We start from the raw sequence: 19,155 nt of genomic DNA, 5'->3' as shown, positions 1-19,155 counted from the left end.
GCTTGGACATTGCTGATATAGGATGCCTCAGACAGGCACCCTATGTGATTAGTTCAGAGCATATTTGTCTTTATCTGATTGGTCTTAACTTGGAAGAGGGAGCAACAATTAAGTAAGTTGGCAGTGATTGATTAACTTCTGGTCATCAGGGTCAACTGCTAAAGAGATTGCTGTTTGGCCTCCTCAGTTACATCCTGCATGGCTTGTGGGTCAGAGTGTTATTGTCACATACGATCTGCCCATTGCCTGTTAATATATTCACTGTCTTAGAATGATGCAAGCTAGGTCTACAAGGCAGACAAGAGAAAATCTCACCTTAAGAATTTTAGGACTCATTAAAGGTGTTGTTCTAGACATGCCAACTGGAGTTGATTTTGTGCTTGTCTGCCATACAGACATTTATTTGGAAAAGAAATGTACTAAAGCTTGCACACGAGCATGGCACAGAAACAATAATGATAAGTGAATGAGAAAAAGTGAGCGATGCAGTAGGGATTAGAGAGATGGAAAGAAATATGTGATCTGCCTTGTGCGCAGGCTCATGGGATCCAAAACTGAAGAACAATAAAAGACCCGAGCAAAATGTTGACAAAGAAGGATTTCAGGCCTTAGGCTTGGACTAATTCATTTAACAAATGCTAACTGGTCACCTTTCATGCAGTGAGCACTGATTTATTGTTGGAGACAGTGTGTTGAGCAAAACAAGCCAAGTGCTTCCTCTCAAGAAATCTGCAGTCTAGTGGCTAAAAGACAGACAAATACATGTAAAAAGAGAACTGTGAATAATATAAAGCATGAAGCTTGGTACAAAGTGCCAGTAGTGGTGCCTTTGTTTGGAAAGGACAGTCCAGGAAAGGTGGTGGTAAGAAGGAGCAGGTGATGCTAAGGAAATATCTAAGAAGAAATCACGGTAGGCAGTTCCACAGCTGTGCAGAACTCTGGAGACAGAAGGATTTGAACTTTTCATGTTCAAGTTCATGAAAAAAGGCTGCTGTGGCCTGAGCATTGAGAAGAACAAGTGAAGAAACGTGAAAGGAGGTTGAGCAGGACCAAGACCGTTCTAGGCTTCGTAGGTCTCCATGTGGGGTCTGGACCCTATTTCTATACTGTGTAAGGTCATTGGAGAGCTTCCTGTTGGGGTAGGAGAGAAATGAGGAGGGAAAATTTCTAGTTTACACTTTCAGGAGCTCACTCCCCTGGTTTTATAACATGCTACAGTGGATATGAAATTCAGAAACCACAGTAGATTCGGACATCAGCACAAGATGGGTCACAGTCCTGGAGTGAGGTGCTGTCAAGACAGGAAAGTGATACCCAGGTTGCAGGCACAGAACATAGGTGTAGGAGAAGAAATCTAACCAGCTAGATTCCAAGCCACAACCTAATGCCTGGTGATCAGTATCATGAAAAGCCGAATTACTATTTGTTCAAGACTATATGCCAGGAAATTAAATTTTCTGTCTTGTTTAATCTTTATAACCACTTTATGAGATTAATTCTATTATCTCCGTCTTACAGACAGGGAAACTGAAGTTCAGAGAGTTAAAGGACTTGTTTCAATTTTCACATCATGCAGACAGACTGCTGTGCTGAGACTCAGACACAACCTTAGCGCCATGGCTAGTATTCTTAACCACTACACATACTCTTCCCTCAAGCAAGGCGCGCTTGATGTCTGGTCACTTGAATACTGAAAGCAACTCCCTGATTCACTCCCAGTCAGGAACAAAAGGCCGTGTTCTATCCTCAAACTTGAAAAAGGATTGGAGGTGCTGTTCCATAGTTATGAAGAGAGAATGAATTTGCTGGTCAGGAACTGGATAGGAATCAATTCCAAGGCTCGGTCCAACTTAAGAATCATTAGCAACAATGCACAAAGAACCCAAATTTGGAAACAATTGGATTTCTCATCTATAACCATCGCCTATCCATAGTCCGCGCATGTGCACATTCATACAGAATCTGCCACATCCGCCTCGGCATGTGCCCAGAGATAGGTACCGCACGTGTGCATTCTTTTCAGTTTTTGCAGAAGCAGCAGATGGATAATTGCAGCCCCTAAGTGCCTAATCTGCTCTCCGGGACACGGGCAGATTTCTGAGCCAACAAACTTAATTGAACTTTCTATTCCAGCTGGAAAAGGTTACAGAGTTGCTGCATACACAGCACGGGCAGAATGAAAAGGTCAGCGGCTCAGTCCTTTTTGTAATAGATTGACCAAAGGCATATTGTTTTGTTTTGTTTTCTTTTTCTTGCTTGTTTTTAAAAAAGCTTTTTGTTTCTTTCCTTCTATTTTTTTTTTTTTTTTTTTTTTGTAATATTTGCCACAACCACTAGATTGTAAAACTTAATTAGGGCAAGTAACATTTCTCTCCCTCCAGCATTTAAAGAGCTACACATTAGGCCAACCCTGTCTGTGTTCCTCAGAAAGGTTGCTTAAGCCCTCATGTGAGAAAAGGAAACACAGTTAATTTAAAGGTAAGCGCCTGGACTTTTAAGATCCCCTTTAATACACTGTCAAAGACTCTCGCCCTCAGTGCATCTCCCAACCTTAGCATGTGTAAAAATTAACTTGAAAGTGTATTTTTTTAAGTGTTTTTTCTCTTTTCATTTATATAGAATCCTAGAACCATCCTTTGGAGATGCTGAGTCAGATCAGGATGAAAATTTGCATTTCTCAGCCTGAGAAATTGTATTTTCAATAAGCTCGGAGACAATACTAATGCTGCAGGCCCTGGACTAACCACTGAGCACACTATTCTACAATCCTTTCCCCACTGAGCCTACAGACCTGTTTTTAATGTTGAGTGCTTCTGTGATAGTATTATATCCTGAGATGGAGAAGATGGAAAAGAAGACAGCCTTGTTCAAGTGCATGTTGTTTAGATCACTCAGAAAGACAGGGTTCAGTTCTGAGTGCTACAGTTTAAGGACCCTTTGTAAACTGGAATAAATCGATAGATCCATAATCTGTGGGCATTGTGCTGACGTCCAATCTGGACTTTAAATAATGGATAGAATTTGAACATGCCATGTGCTGGGGGCAGGGTTGAAGAAATTGAATCCGACAAGGAAATTAGGAAATTTCTTAGCTGAAAAAAATTTTTGAGAAACATGACTCCTGTCTTTAAATAGCTGAAATGCTGTTATGCAGAACAGAGATTAAGCTTTGTCACTGCAGCTCCAGGGAAAAGGACCAAAAGTTGACTGGGGGAGACTGTGAGGGGGGTGAGGGGAGACAATTTTAACTCAATCTAAGAGGCAATAGAAGGTTGTTTCTAATAATTAAAGTGGGAATTGACTGTGGCGTGAGGGAGTTAGCGCCCCATCATTGGTAGTGTCCAATCAGAGACTGGGGAACAGTGTGCTGGGAGGTTGTAAAACAAATTGAGGCATTTTTACAAAGATGGGCTAGATAGCTAATTTCTCCCATAGTATTCTAGACACAATAAATGTTCAATAAATGTCAAAATAATATATCTCTTGATTTGCTATTCTTACTTCCTCTAGGATATGTCAAATGAGTCCCTTATGACCTCTTACTTGTATTCCTGTAGTAGCTTTTGATATTTCCTCCTTGTTTTCAGTTTTAATGTCATTAAATCTATGCTTTACATGGCTGCCAGATAAAATGCAAATATCATCATGTCATCTGGTAGATAAATTTATCCTCTGGTTAATGCCCTTAACTGTCTTCCTATTGCCTATGAAATAATTGTCATTCTCCCTGGCCTGTAATACAATCCCTCTATGACCTAGGGACACATTTTAACATGTCTCAGTTCTCTCAACTGTTTTCCTGCTGTAAAGGTACCTCTCTTAGATTTTCTGTTATACAAAAGTCTATTGAAAGCCACTCTGTCTGCTTAGAATGCATTTTCCACTTGGGATAACTCTTACCTAACTCTCCAGACTGCTTCAGGAGTTATCTTTTAGAAGAAGCCATTTGCAATAGCTCAGGAAGGGAATCAGAATGAAGAAGTATATAGCCTGTTATTCATAATACGAAAATCTACTCTGATATATTATAGTTAAGGTAGAAGAAATTATTCTCAACTGTAGAACAAAACAATATATTCCCAAGAACAGCAATGGAACCTTAACGTGTGTGTGTGTGTGTGTGTGTGTGTGTGTGTGATTTGTGTTATCAAGCTTATTAGTAAAATTTAGGAGAAATATTCAACCAATATAAACCTAGAGTAATCATCCTGAATCTCCCAGCTGCAAAATGGGGTTAATATTAATACTATGTAGAATTATAGTGAGTGTCCCACTTATGGATGTTGTCCCACTTATGAGTTCAATTGGAAAGGTTTTACTGAGGTGGCCTTTCTTTTAAGATCATCACAGTTTCTGGTGTGTTACTTCTTACGAATGTGTGTGCTCTTCTGTGTTCTCCATATACTCTTACCCACACCCAAGGCTAAAGAATGAAACCTCACTATAAATCCCAGATGTCACCAAGTACTAATACTAACTATACTTAAAACTAGCATCATCAGCAAGTGGTTCATAAGAGCTTGAATCCTTATTTCCTTGAGAGAAAATAGAATAAAATGAAACACTCCATTGTTCTCCCCACAGACTTAGTATCAGAGTGCTGAACTCTTCACTGGACCCAATTTGCTACTTTTTCACTTGAGAGTCCACTTTTCAATGCCCTGAAAAGGAGACTAAACATAACCTTCTAACAAGGCCCCACTGTACATCGACCTGGAACTCTCCAGTGGGCCTGAGACTGCGAGCACTACTGCCATACTGTCTGCAACAAAAGGTACCTCACTGTGTCCCTGCCTTGTGTGCCATGATCTTCCACATGGAATTCAAGACCAACCAGTCAAAAAGGAGCACTGTCTCCCCTTTGCTCCAGCTTCCTCATGATCCTAATTCTAGCCTTGCCTCCTCCACTGAAGCTGACATTTTGTACAGAAGTTCATACTATTGATCTCTCTTTCAAATATAATGACCTACCTAATGACTTACTAGTGACACTTTTCTGTTTGAATTACACATGCCCTTAAGGTGCCATGGAAAAAGATTGCCGCATGTCCACTTGAAGGTCATTTGTAGACAAGCGTAGCCGGTCACAATGTTTCCTTCCCTTAAATTCAGAATTAGCCTTGGAATCCTCCCTAGAACCAGCTACAAGAGCTATAATGAAATAATAACAAGCACTTATATTGTACTTGTCTATGTGAGAAATTTACAGATTTTTACAGATTAACATGCTCAGTTCTTACAATAATCTTATGAGAAAAATGTTCTTAGTATTCTTATTTTTCAGATGAGAAAACATAGGTTTGGGGGCTGGGGATTTAGCTCAGCGGCATAAGCGCCTGCCTTGCAAGCAGGCAGTCGTGAGTTCGATCCCCGGTACCAGTAAAAAGGAAAAAGACAAAAAAAAAAAAAAAAGAAAGAAAAAGAAAACATAGGCTTGGCCAGCTTAAGTGGCAGACACACACAATAAATATACTAGATATAAAGCTGGGCAATTTGGCAACAGAATATGATTCTGTGCATGTAGTCATTGTGTTATTCTAAGAGAACATTCCAGAAAACTTCTTACGAATTATTGGAATTTTCAGAAGTGATGAAAGTATTATAATCTTTGAAGTCTTGGCATGAATTCAAGAAGAGTGAAGTGGTTTCTCTGGAATGAACATATCTCACAATAGCTAATGGAGAACTGATTTGGCAAACTTTGTGTCTTGATGCTGTGGTTGTAACTTTCATATAAGCACTTGTTTGCTGAACGCTCATTATAGGCTACATATTGTGCTAAATATTTTATGTGTATTCTTCTTTAATTCACAGGGAATCTTAGACAATGAAAACTGGTTCAGAGTAGTTAAGGCATGGGCCACAATCATGTAGCTGGTAATGGAAAGCAGTGACTGTGTTCTTGTTCTAGCTGACTTCACACCCCCTGGGTTTAGTCTCTGAGTAGCACCAGATACTAAAGTCAGACTGTGTCTGAAACTATACCACTCCTGATTGAGAAGAAATCAGAGACACCTCATTGATTTATAAATTCTTCTTTTATTGCCTGTACCCTAAGAAGCCTGAGTTTTCATTTCATAAAACTTTACAGAATGAAATAGGATATAATTTTGAAATATGAAGAACAAAAATATCACGTGGAAGAAACATTTGTAGAGAGATATCAAGTTCATATTCCAAATGTAATTGCACAGGATTGGCAAGAATTCCTAGGCAATGTAGAAATTTAGAAATAGACACCAAAGTGAAATAAAGCCTTGAATAGCTTTTAAATTTATAGGCAGAAATCAATAAGCAGAAATGTTCCTAGAAAATTAAAATATAAACTCTGCGGTCAACACACTTGGTTGTGGATTCTGTTTCTTATGTGCTCATCAGTCTATCGGCACAATATAGACTCTAAGACTCTCATTCACACCTTAGTGACAAATAAGCCATTGCAGAGGTGCAAGAATAAGTGCTAAAATGATATTGTGAAGTTTCAAATATATACATCTCCTAATTCCAAGCTCGGTGTTCACAGCGTATCATTCTTGTCTACTTGGATTAAAAGAGAAATAAGGGGGAAAGGGAATAATTTCCAAACATAACAATTGAATTAAATATGCTGTGGGTGAATTACAGGTCATTTAATCTTCCACAACTGATACTTAATCCCTTGTTATATCCTCAGCCAACAAGTTGCCCAAACTCTGATTAAACACTAGGAATGGAGTGCTCTAAATAAACTTAGGTAAAAGTAAAGAGGAAGAACCACTTCTTGTGAGAATTAGCCCAACCTCAACTCTGGCTTTCAATTCCATTTTTTATAAATAATTAAAACATAGTATCTATAATAGTAGGCTGAGGAGATACAAAGGTTTTCCCTGCAACAAGGAGCTTAGCTCTAAAGCTTAAACCCTTTTTTATGGATTGTTCAGTGTCTCCCATCCAATATTCATCTCCTGGTGAGAGGCCATTATTCTTGATGGAAGAAGAAGTTACCAGAGAGAAGTCCACTCCAGATTTCATAAACCATAAAATCTTTGGGTTCTATTGCAAACTTGGTAATTTCAGGGCCAAGAATTTTTCAGGAGGCATTGAGCCATGACTATCTAGTGTCTTTAGAATCATAACACTGTTACCATTTAGTGTTAGAAGGGACCTTGGAGATAATTTCATTCTGGCCTGTCATTTTGCAGATGGGGTGACAGAAGAGTTAAGAGACTTGCCCAAGGTCACACAGCTGGCTAATGACAGAGTTGGGCATAGACCCAGTTCCCCAGACTCCTGGCTCACTATCTGTCCAATCCTCTGGCTGCTCAGCTGTCACCACAGCCTCTGAAGCACTGGCTTCTCAGTAACCAGCCTCTGTAAATGGACAATGGAGTCTTTCTTTCCTGTCCTTCATACCTTTAATCTGTCATTTGCTTCTATCTGCTGCATGAAAGTGTTTCTGGTTTGATTGCAGCTGCAAAACAACAGACAACTTTTGATTTTCCCTTTGAATAAGTTTTTTACACTTGGGTGATTTTATTGTATATTCAGTGAGTATCTTCATTCCATTAAAGAATGCATTTTAGCAAAGGATAAAATTATGTCTCTCAACTAAATGTAAACTGAACTCATGCCTCCTCATTTTATTGATGGGAAGCTTAAAGCCCAGATCAAGAGTAGGGATATGCTCCACAAATGCCACATTTTGCAAAATTCCAGTTAGATGTTGCTCGATCCAGAGTACTTACACTTTGTCCTTGCTTGCACATGGAGGGCTTTGCTTCCTGCAATGTATCAATAGTATCTAGAGACATTTTTTTTTAATGTTAAGTCAGAAGAGTATTACAGACTGCTGGAGAGTAGAGGTCAAAGATGGTGGTAACTATCCTAACTTGCACAGAATAGACTCACAACTCAAAGGATCGTTGACCTCAGAGACACCTCCAAACTCCCGGGATATCTAGTCTCAAGATCCCTGACTAATCTCCAGCTTTTTAAGATAAAAGAAATTAAATCTTAGAACTAGATGTACTGGAGACAGCACTAAAGAATTTGAGCTTATTGTTATAGAAGACACATCCATTTATTTAATTTGCTTAAATAAAATAAAAATATTTTTCTTAACTCATGAATTAATGGTGAAACCAGAAAGAGCTTACAAACAACTCAAAATAAACTTTATAGAGGGCAGGGGATATTGCTTAGCAGCACAGCACCTGCCTGGCCAGTACAAGGTCCCAAGTTTGATTCCCAGTATCACAAAACAAAGTTTTTAGAAAAACATCATAGGAAACCAGGATAGCAGAAATACATATGCAAATCGGTGCAAAATTTGTGTAAAATGAGAAAGAAAATGATTGTATCTCAACTGTATGCAAATTGATTTCCTAGGGGATAATAATTATTTGCATTAATATCAGTTTTCTTTCAATTTAAGGAATTGTAAAACAGCTTAAAGATAATAAAATATAATTCAGCATAGAGACAGTATCTGTAACCCATAACGGTAAATTAGATAGAAATACCAATCACCTTTTTGTGTCCATTCAAAATCTTTCCGGGGCTTGGGGTTTAGCTCAGCGGCATAAGCACCTGCCTTGCAAGCAGGCAGTCATGAGTTCGATCCCTAGTACCGATAAAAACCACAAAAAGACAAAAAAAAAAGAAAAAAGAAAATATTTCCTAGCATTTTTACATTTCCAAGTAATGACAACTTTCTCTTTGCTAACGATAGCTGTGAATATCAGCAGACAGGAAATAAAGTCTGTCACTGTCACTCATACACAGTCTCCCTTAGTGCCCAATTCTCTTCCTCCTTTCTCCTTGTACATCCATATTCCTGGCCTGCTCTCACCTATTTGCACAGTTTTTCTCTTCTGTCTGTCAAAACTATATTTAAACCCTCCTTCTTGATTTTTCCTGCTGTATGACCTTTCAGAAGAAACCTGACCTCTTTGAATCTTAGATTCATCACCTCAAAAATGATGATTACGCTTTGATACAAATAAAGTTCTGGATTGTACAGTATGCTTTTCACCTGGATTTTCAGGGGCACGTGCTAGATCTTTATTCAGAGAAGGGTTTATAGGAAGCTCTCATGTGGATATTCATTAAAAAGAGACAACATACTTCATAGCAGGATATGGACCCCAGTCACTCCTCACATCATGATTTATGAAGTATCTGATAATAAGAAGAATATCAACTATTAAAGATTATATGTTAGATGCTATGCAGTGTTTTATGTACATTATATTTGGAGCCTTATTCTTACCTTTTAATAAGGATGCAATCATCTCCAATTCATAAAGAAGCAGATTGGGCTTCACAGTAATTCTCACATGGTTCTACAACTCATAGGTGTTCTATTCAAATCATAATACATTTCTTTTTCATAGAAAAACCCATGCCCTTCAACTACACAATAGATTTCTGGGAGGGTAACCTGAAATAAGTAACATGCTCCTTAGTTCCAATTCCCTATGACCCTCTATTTATTCTTTCTCTAAAAATTTCACTTGATTATTTCCTCGTGCTGAACACAGTTTGGGCCAGTTCCTTCAATGGAGACATCTCACTTGTGTCTATATCATTCTCTAAGCAGAGGATACCAGCCTTTCTACACATTTAGGGAACTTAAGAGTGATATTAGAAATGTAGATTCTTGATTCTGCCAGAATTCTTAGGTCTTTGCCTCATGAGTCACTCAACCTTTATTAAATGTGTGTCTTAGAAAAATTTAATTAACAATTCTAAGCTATTGTTTGCATACCTGAAAACTACAGTGATATAGTGCCTACTATTTGAGGACTACAGGAAATAATTCGTGTTAACATTTGCTTGCAACATAACACTTGCTTGGAACATAGTAAATAACCATTAATATGACTTTTTTGTTACTGTTCTGTTCTGTTACTGTTAACAGAAAACATTGCATAAGACATAGCACCTAAAGCAGAAACAAGTTCCTTGCAAATACTTGGTCTGACTAGTAATCACGAAAAGGTAAGACACTGAGGTTTGAGTTTTGTTGTTGTTGTTGTTTGCTTGTTTCATTGTTTGTTTTGTCTTTTTGAGACAGAGTTTCACCATAGAATTCAGACTGGCTTTGAACTCACTTTGTTGGCCAGGCTGACCTCAAACTCAGTGCTCAAACTCAGTTACAGGTGTGTGTTACTATACTGTGTGGCACTGAGCCTTAATAGCCAGTGAAACAACATTTTCCTTTTGCTTTTTTGTTAGCTTGTTGTTTTGTTTCATTTTAAATTTTTAATCTTGTTTTGTTGTTTTTGTTTCTGTTTTTGAGACAGAGAATCATTGCATAGACCAGGGTAGCCTCAAGCTCTCAGTGATCCTCCTGCCTCAACCTCCCAAGTAGTGGGATTACAGATATGCACCACCAAACCCGGCAAGACAACCATTTCTTTGTGAACTATACATATTTTTTCATATTAGTGAAGTCTAAATTTTTATAACTTTAACAACTAAGTTACATTAAGAAGGGCTCATATGGTTATAAGAGAAGAACATATCTTCTCAAATATACCTAAATAAACAAATAAATAAATTGAAAGAAAGAAAGAAAGCTGAAAGCTTTGTAAGGTCTTCTTCTCTCCCGAACAGGGAGTGCGTATGAGTCCCAAAAACAAGAGGAAAAATAAGGATACATATTTTCTTTTTATTCTCTTTAAGACTCTAAGCATTCTCATGTTTGCTTTTCCTTATTTGTTACCTTTATTTCATGAATCCATCTTCCATGGTTCTATTTCTGCTTACTTCACATCCTTCAAGGCCTCATCATACAACTGACCTTCTCAGTGGCGAACTGTTCATTGACTGAGTCTCTGTCCTAATCACAAGTTTCCAGAGGATAGAACCTAAATGGTGAACTTATCATCTGAGTTGTTTACCTGTCTTGTCCAACCAGTTTTGGCTACAAATAATAGATATTTGGCTATATAGTACTATCTCTGCTGAGAGACCACCCCTGTGAAAAAGAAGACTTTCAAATACTCCAGGTAAGGTAAACTGCAATGTATTTTTATATGTCAACTTAGACTCACTTGAGATAAATTAAAGTCACAATAAAAAGAGAAGTTTTCAGGTATAAAACATGACTCACTTCTCTGAGTCTGAGTTCTATCAAGAAGATGTGTAGATTCTCATTGGTATTCATTAGTATTCTAATTATTTACGGTATGTCCATTTAAGAGCCCAGGAGAATATTCTTAAACAAATGGGTATGTTCATATACCCAAGAAACAGATTTTATATATGCTACTGCTGATGACTCTCTGGTCAAGATACCCTCTCACTACACTGAATGCTTTGGGGTTGGGTTGTTTTTCATTTTTACAATTCAAGATTTGAATGAATCTTGACCATATACTTTCTAACATCGCTGTGAACCACTGAGGAATCTTGTTTTAATAGCATTTGATTGGTCTATGCACACAAGAAAATTGTGATATAAATATCTAGGGGCATACTTATTAACTTCATGCATTCAATGGCACAAAATCTGCTAACCTAACTTTGCAGAGTATATGTGTTGCAGGAAAACATTCTATAGGAATTAGTTCGAGTGAATTTACTTTGATTATGCAAATTTAAATTAAAAAATTGATGCTATATACTGATTTAAGTAGGGTCAGAAGAGGTTTAGGAAATAATTTATGAGATAGATTAAGATATTTAGTCTTCCAACATGGTTGCATAGGACACTAGGTTAAGTAAGACAAAATCCTAGGGTGAGAAGGACTAATATAGGAAAAGCTGGAAAAAGACCTGTGCTCAATTCTGACATTCTCTAGATTCAGGGACTTGTAAAATCACTTCTCTGAGTCTAGGTTCTATCATGTATAAAATGGGGGGAAAGTATCATGGGCTAAAATGGGAATCAAAGACATTGATTTAACAATTACAAAATAACAAATATCCATGTTCTACATATTAATAAGTTTCAAATTCATCATCTCTTTCATACAGTTGGAGAAATAAGGCTATAGATATGACAAGTGACTTGGAAAAAGTTGCATGACCAGTTGATATCACTAAGTCCTATAAGTAACATCACTTAGATCTCAAATGAAAGCCAGGAAAGTACTGCCTTTACAGTCCTCAAGACCTGTCAGCTCCATGATTCCACTCATAGAGTTTGTGCCTAAGTGCCTTGAAATCAGACCTTGTCATAGTTATTACCACTTACTAGCTGATTTAATGATAGGCCACCTGTTTAATATTTATGCACATCTATTTTCTGATCTGAAAAATAGATATAGCAAAAGTAATAAGAAATGCACAGTACTGCTATAAGATTAGATATGTAGAGTTAAGCACAATGCTTGTGATATAATGTTTAAGAACATGAACTATTATAATGGAAGAAGAGATTTGGAGGAGAAGAAAAAGGAACTTTTTCATTTCTTTAATGATTTTTTTCCTGGAAAACAAAGGAAAATTAGGACTGCTGCACTTCTCAGATTAGGGTATATTGATACAGAAAAATTAAAGAATCATATTGAATCTTGAAGTTGAGAAGAAGCCACCTCAGAAGCAAGCATGCATAGTGTCAGATCATGGGCAGATCCTCCTCAGAATGACTAAACTTCCTAAACGTTTCTGTCAAAACTCCTTCATCTCCTTTCTATGAAGGAAAGTTGTTTGACTAGTCTCTGCAGAATCGTGCATGTTCTAGTGTCCTTTCTCTTTCATTCCAAATAAACAAACCCTGAGAGACAATCACAAAATTTCTCTCATTACAGAGTCATTCCCTGAATCTGTATTGGTTTAGAACATCTCTCAAATGAAAACTCTTTCCCAATATTTTTAGCCTATGAAAAATCTTTTCTTACCCATATAAAGGCCTCACAGGATATTCTCTCTAGCCAAGGCAAATGTATTCTTATTTTCCAGGGGATTTCACAGTTTTCCTTTGCCCAGACTCTCTTATAGGCCATACTTATTTCTCCTTCACAACTATGTTATAAGTTTCTTGAAGACAAAAGCAACAAAAACTTCATTCCTATGTTATGTGAAATTCATTGTATAAGATCTTTCATGTACATATTAAATATTAGAGAAATTAAACTGAAATTTAAACTTACCAAAAAAATCTGAGTTTTAGGGAAGATATCCACACATGATTAATCTCTAACAAAATTGCCAACTGAGAAAAATAAAACCGTAAAACCAGTTTCATAAGAGTGAATATTTTTCTAATAATTAATGTAGCTACTAGTTATTGATATGTATAACTAGCAGCCATTTTTCAAACTTACATGTATGACATACCTCAATTAACTATTAACAATTATGTGATTTGTTTTCCATAATTACTTCTATAATACGTATTAATAAACTGAGAATTGGAGTTTTTGTATGACTTTCATGATGAATTCTGAATGTGTTACTAGATTTTATAATTATAGTCACTATGAATACTTCTTGAGAGCCAGAGAAACCCTCACCCAGAGGCAGTTAAGAAATATTCAGGACTAGAAACAGTGAACTGCCCACGCTTAATTCTGCTTTGTCTTGGAGTATAACCACCTCCGGCTCACATGCTAAACTCTATATGCACCACCCATTTCAGTAATTTCTAGTGAGAATCAGCCAGAAACTACCAAGACAGGCTTGTAGGAGCTAAATCGGGAGAACCAGAGCTGGATCAGTAAGAGTGGCACAATGCTACAATGAAATTTCTTTGCAATTTTGTCCTCACGGTATAATACTAAGAAAGGCTGCAGGGATGGTAAAACAGTTTCCATTGTCTACTTTCTCAGTAATGTAGCCAGAGACTTAAATACGATTGAGTTAATCATTGAAGAAAACAGAAAATACTGTAACAATAAAGGCAGTAACATGGTTACAAATGAGAGCTACTGCTCCCTTCTGCATTCTAAATTCCAAGGATAATTCTGCAGAGCTTCATTACCAGAGTATAATTGTGTTATAGAACTCTAAATCACCCTGCTACACTTAACTGGCAATAACATTAAGATAGCGCAGATATTCATTTTAATTAAAACATAGCCTCAAACTATTTCCCTGCTATAAGAGGCAAAACTTTCTCTCCTTTTTTTTTTTTTTTTCCTGCACAGAAACTTTCATTTGTTAGCACATCAATGGCCAGCAGTAGATAGGAGATTTAAACACAATTAGAAAATCCCACCTTATAAGCCAGGAGCAGTTAGTGCTTTGCTGAAGAAGATGAATAGCAAAAAAGATGGTACTGGTTTTAATCTTTTTCTAATATGTGAGGCATTGGCAGTGATTGTTTCAGAGAGGTTGAAGTTTCCAGATAATCACCTCAAGACTCATGCAAATAGGAATTGAAATGTCGGAGTATCAAAGTTAGCAAAAGTCTCAGAGCCAGAAGCCTTACAGAATTCCCCATTGCCTGTGGCACAAACATTCATTTATTTAGCAAATACCAATTGAACGCCTATTTTGTGCTACAAGTTGAGGATAAACAAATAAGTAGAATTTGGCTCCTTTCCTTAAATATACAACAAGCTAGCCAATATTTCTAGGGAAATCATCATATGAATAAGAAACTTCTTTGCAAAATGTTCTATACACGTTATAATCCAAAATCCCTATCTTGCCTTAGAGACAGGAAATTTGGCATGGATTTGGAAATGCATGCAGTTTTCCAGACAGACAAGCGAATGATGACAGCAGGGAAATTATGGGTACACAAGAGGAGTTGTAGGAAATTATATTGGCTGTTTGGGAACCTAAATGGCTCAGTACTGCTAGGCTGTTATACGTAAAGAATTACGGGAAAATGATGGTGGTAAGGTACAAGATGTAGAGATTCGCTAAGTGGATAGAGAAGTAATGTGGACATTTACTCAGAGAAGATGAAGAGCAACTGAAGGGTTTGGGGCTTATTTGTATTGATATAAAAGTGACTGAGGCTGAGCATGGTAGTGTATGCCTTTAATCCCAGCAATTAGGAGGCTGAAGCCAGAGGATTGCCATGAGTCCGAAAAGTGTATGACTGAGGCTACCTCGGCATTGAACCTATTGTATAGTGAGGCCAAATTGTACAGTGAGAATGTGTCTTTTAAAAATAGTGATATAGGGGCTTTAGCATATGAAGATCCAATTCTATAATTCAAAATTTCAATTCACCCTCCATACACATAGTAGCACTTGTACAGTGGTAATTGGATAAGAAGCACTGACCAATGTTTCTGAATGTATAATCTATGAAAAATTCTTTGTATATAACATCGAGGTAATCTTTAAGTGCTTAAAAATCAGTGTTCTCCATTTCACATATGAGGGAGCTCAGGTACACACAAATTTAAGGATCAAGTAGATAGAACTGGGATTCAATCTCAAAGTCTATCTCCAATTTCTCTGCTTTAGAACTAGAATCACTGAACAAGTTTTTTGTAGTGCCAATTATATTCTGTCAGTTATATACAGATGTATAGCATTGTGCTATCTCTTCTTATTCAAAAGATGATCATGTATATTGTTCTATAAATACACATCCAGGCTGTCATTAATCTTACTCATGTCCTTTGCATGCCTAGGTCTCCATTCCCTCATGTATAAATGTCAAGACTCACCTTACACTTTGAGCTTAGGCTGAACAGGGTGCCTGCTACAGATCACCAAAAGTATCTGCTAGAATTGTTAACTTCTATTGTCAGTCAGTTGTTGCAGGTGTTGGGTTGCAGGGATGTAATGAACAGATGAAGTCACTTTTCTGGTAGAGCTTAATTTTGGAGTTATACAGTTAAGGAGTATCAGAACTGGAATTGAGCCTGATAGCTTTGTGTCATAACTGCACTGTTCAGTGTGATAGCCATTTGTCCCATGGGATTTTGAGCACATGATGTGTGGCTAGTATAAAATTGTAGGGGTTGTAACATAAAAATCACACAAAGTGGTAAAAATAGTACAGAATGCATGAAATATCTTCTAAATTAAGTATGACACTGGTTTTCTACTGAAATGACAATGTCTTATATTTAGTGAGTCAAACAGTGTTTTTATTAAAATAAATTATCCTATTTCCTTTTCCCTTTTAGAATGGCTACTGAGAAATTTAAAATGGCATGCAATTTGCTTTTATATTTTTATAGGACAATATTGGTACTCATAATTATTATGCCATGATATTTACTATTATAATATAATATTAATATAATAAGGAAAAAATTTTAAATATAAAAAAGAAGTGAACATTTGGCATTAATATCAGTGTTTTAATATAGTGTATCAATAGTAAGTAAGAGAACTTTTCACTAGGTAGAAAAAAATGAAGGTCTATGTAATCTTTAAGCACTGTACAATATACAAGATTGATAAAGAACTTATTTCTTCTACAGATTTAATAGTTAACATCTATTTAAAATATTCTGACTTTTTTAACTCATAGAAGACAATGAGTACAACAGAACTATGTGGCTTTTTAAAAACAATTACTATTTTTTAATCTATACTCAAAGTACCTCAGCCTTGGATCTCAAAGCACTCCATCAGTGGATCTCATTTGCATCTATACTGCTGAAGAAGTTCTCCCATCTTCTTGCAAGATGCATGTATCAAGTGAAGTATGTGTACCACCAATGTGTCCATCTGTTTTGTATGCCTTTTCTTCAACTTTATGGTGAACTTGTGTACATTAATCTCCTTTATTTCACCAGCTATATTACCACAGTCATACAGCCTTGCCTAAGATATGTATGTAACAGAAAGACATTCTGTATTGAGTATTTATAAGAAATTGAACAAGTGCATTTAATGGAACTGGGCTTTTGGGTTATTTTTAGCCAGTTCCTCAAAAGTGGACATTGTTTTCAAGAAATCTCTGCTCTCAGATTCATTTTGGTTATTTGATAATTCTGAAGTTCTTTTCTAATATTACCTTAGTTACATTTGTAAAGTTTTAAATAGTTGCCAAAATGCTTCCACATCCATTTAATCTTCATAATTTAGTGAAAAACTAGAAGAGCAAGAATCACTGGAATAGAGAAGCAAGAGATAAAGTGGCCAGTCTGAAGTGGAGCTAGTAGTTATAAACAGTAGGACTGATCCTCTCACTGTGGGCTTGGGGCATTTTTATCACATCACAGTGATATATCTAGGTAAAAGTTCTTTGTAAGGTGTTGCATATTGAGATTTCATTTTTCTGTAGCCGCAAACTCAACTTTGTTCCACATTAACTTCCTCATATCTCGATATTTTCTTCTGTGCATCCATTTATAGTATAGCTCTCAAAAATGTGTTGAGTAATTGGGCATATTTGCTCAGCCTTTAGGCAGCTCAAGGGTTTTCTACTCCCTCTTGATTGTTTTGCTAAATCCAAGTTCTAAGGAACTGATAGGATTTAAATCTCTTCAACTTGTAAGAAAGGTACTTGCTGGCTTCCCAGACTTGACTGTGGATGCTCTCAGATTAAAATAGACAATGCCTCCAGGCTTCCAACTACAGATTTCAAATATTTCTAATTTCTTCAATTTAGCTTCATTTAAATTTTACTGAGAGGTAATTGCACTGAATTAATATAGTTACAATTATGCTGAAATCAATCCATTAACATCTTGAAAATTCTTATTAATCTGGCAGCAATGTTATGGATAAAAACAGAAATACATCCTCTATTTGGAGTGTAGATTAATATAATAAGAATGCTGGAGTTAATTTCTCCAGGATATGAATTTCTTGAGACAAGATCCTAAGACTCGGCTTTCTGTTTTCTGGCTTTTAAGTGCTGCTTTCAGTACAGGAAGATAATATTTGCATGTAAAAGTACCTGGATCCTCTTGCCCTCATTTCTTTTTCATCAAAGGGAAGCTGATTAAAAGTCCAAGTCACGGAGCCATATTTTTGTATGTGCTTGTTTGCCTTTTAATGCCTCTCTATTTTCTCTCCCATAAATATGCTCAAGACAAGGAACATGACAGTACCCATTTTTTTCAACTCTATATCTAGCACAGTTTTTAAAATTCAATAAATATGCTCAATAAATTGCTGATGGCAGGGGTGGGAATAGTGATGATGGTGATATTAAACCACTAATCATCAAGTTTTCCTTCTAATACTTTAGATGGCTTCAAATGTGTGCTACATGAAAATCAGAATTAATTCAAAATACTTTTGTGTTATAAAAAAATTCAAACTTGATTCTTTAAACACCAATAAGTACCACTTACCTGCATTTGCATCTAATAATTATTGTCCGTCAATGCATATTTATTCCATGATTATTAATGTAACATCAACTGTCATTCTACTATTATGTATTAGTGACAAAAACAGTAAAGTCTGAGGTCATGGAGCTGACAATTCAGTGAGAGTAGGAAACATGGAAAGAGGAAGTAGATGATGAACACACACTGTGTATAGGTACCAACTCTCTGGGATGGATGGAATTATGGGTCATACATATGCATTATTGAGAAGGAAACTAAAAATGATTCAGTTAAAGTCATAACTGATGAAAACTTAGTGAAAATAGTTTTGAAGTTGAAATTATAAAGGAATATTTATCTTTACAAATAAAGCATGGAAAATTTTTTCCGTGTTAACAAGAATAAAGCTTTCGATACTGAAATACTAATTTCACTGCACCTTTGTGTTAACTTTGGTTTCCATTTACTTGACTTCTGAACCTTCTTAGAACAGTATTTAGTATTCCCAATATTCCCTGTTTTTCTATGACTATTGTATCATTAGAAGCCTTGAATTTTTTATGGATTAAAAACCTATGTGAAATAAAAATATCGCCTATGTATATAGAAGAGCATCACAAGAAACAAGAAGAAGCCCCTTGGAAAAGCACAATAAAATTCTTCACTGATACGAATGATAACTGATTAATATTACTACTACCTATCTCGAGTATTGCTTTGAAGAAGTCTGTATTTTTAAATTTCATGTTTAAGTAAATTATCCATATTTGCGTTTCCATAAGCAATTGACAGTAAAGTGAATGTCAGTTCTTCTCCATTCTGCTGTTATGTGAGGCCAGACACATACTGTGGGTACCGTGGGATAGATACATTTAAAGGATGTCCAAATCCTAAATCCCTTCTCTGAGGACTGGTCCCTTTCGTAACCCACAAGGGGTTCTGATGCCAGTGTTGTTCCATGTAACTCCACTGCTCTGCAGTGCGAGTATTTCAGCAGACTCTGTGACGATTTCTAAAGCAA

This window comes from Cavia porcellus, unplaced genomic scaffold (assembly GCF_034190915.1).
Source record: "Cavia porcellus strain 051 isolate PalLab524CR breed Dunkin Hartley unplaced genomic scaffold, mCavPor4.1 scaffold_1, whole genome shotgun sequence".
NCBI classification, from domain to species: Eukaryota; Metazoa; Chordata; class Mammalia; order Rodentia; family Caviidae; genus Cavia; species Cavia porcellus.
The sequence above is the reverse complement of the archived record's forward strand: the minus strand, read 5'-3'. Positions refer to the sequence as shown.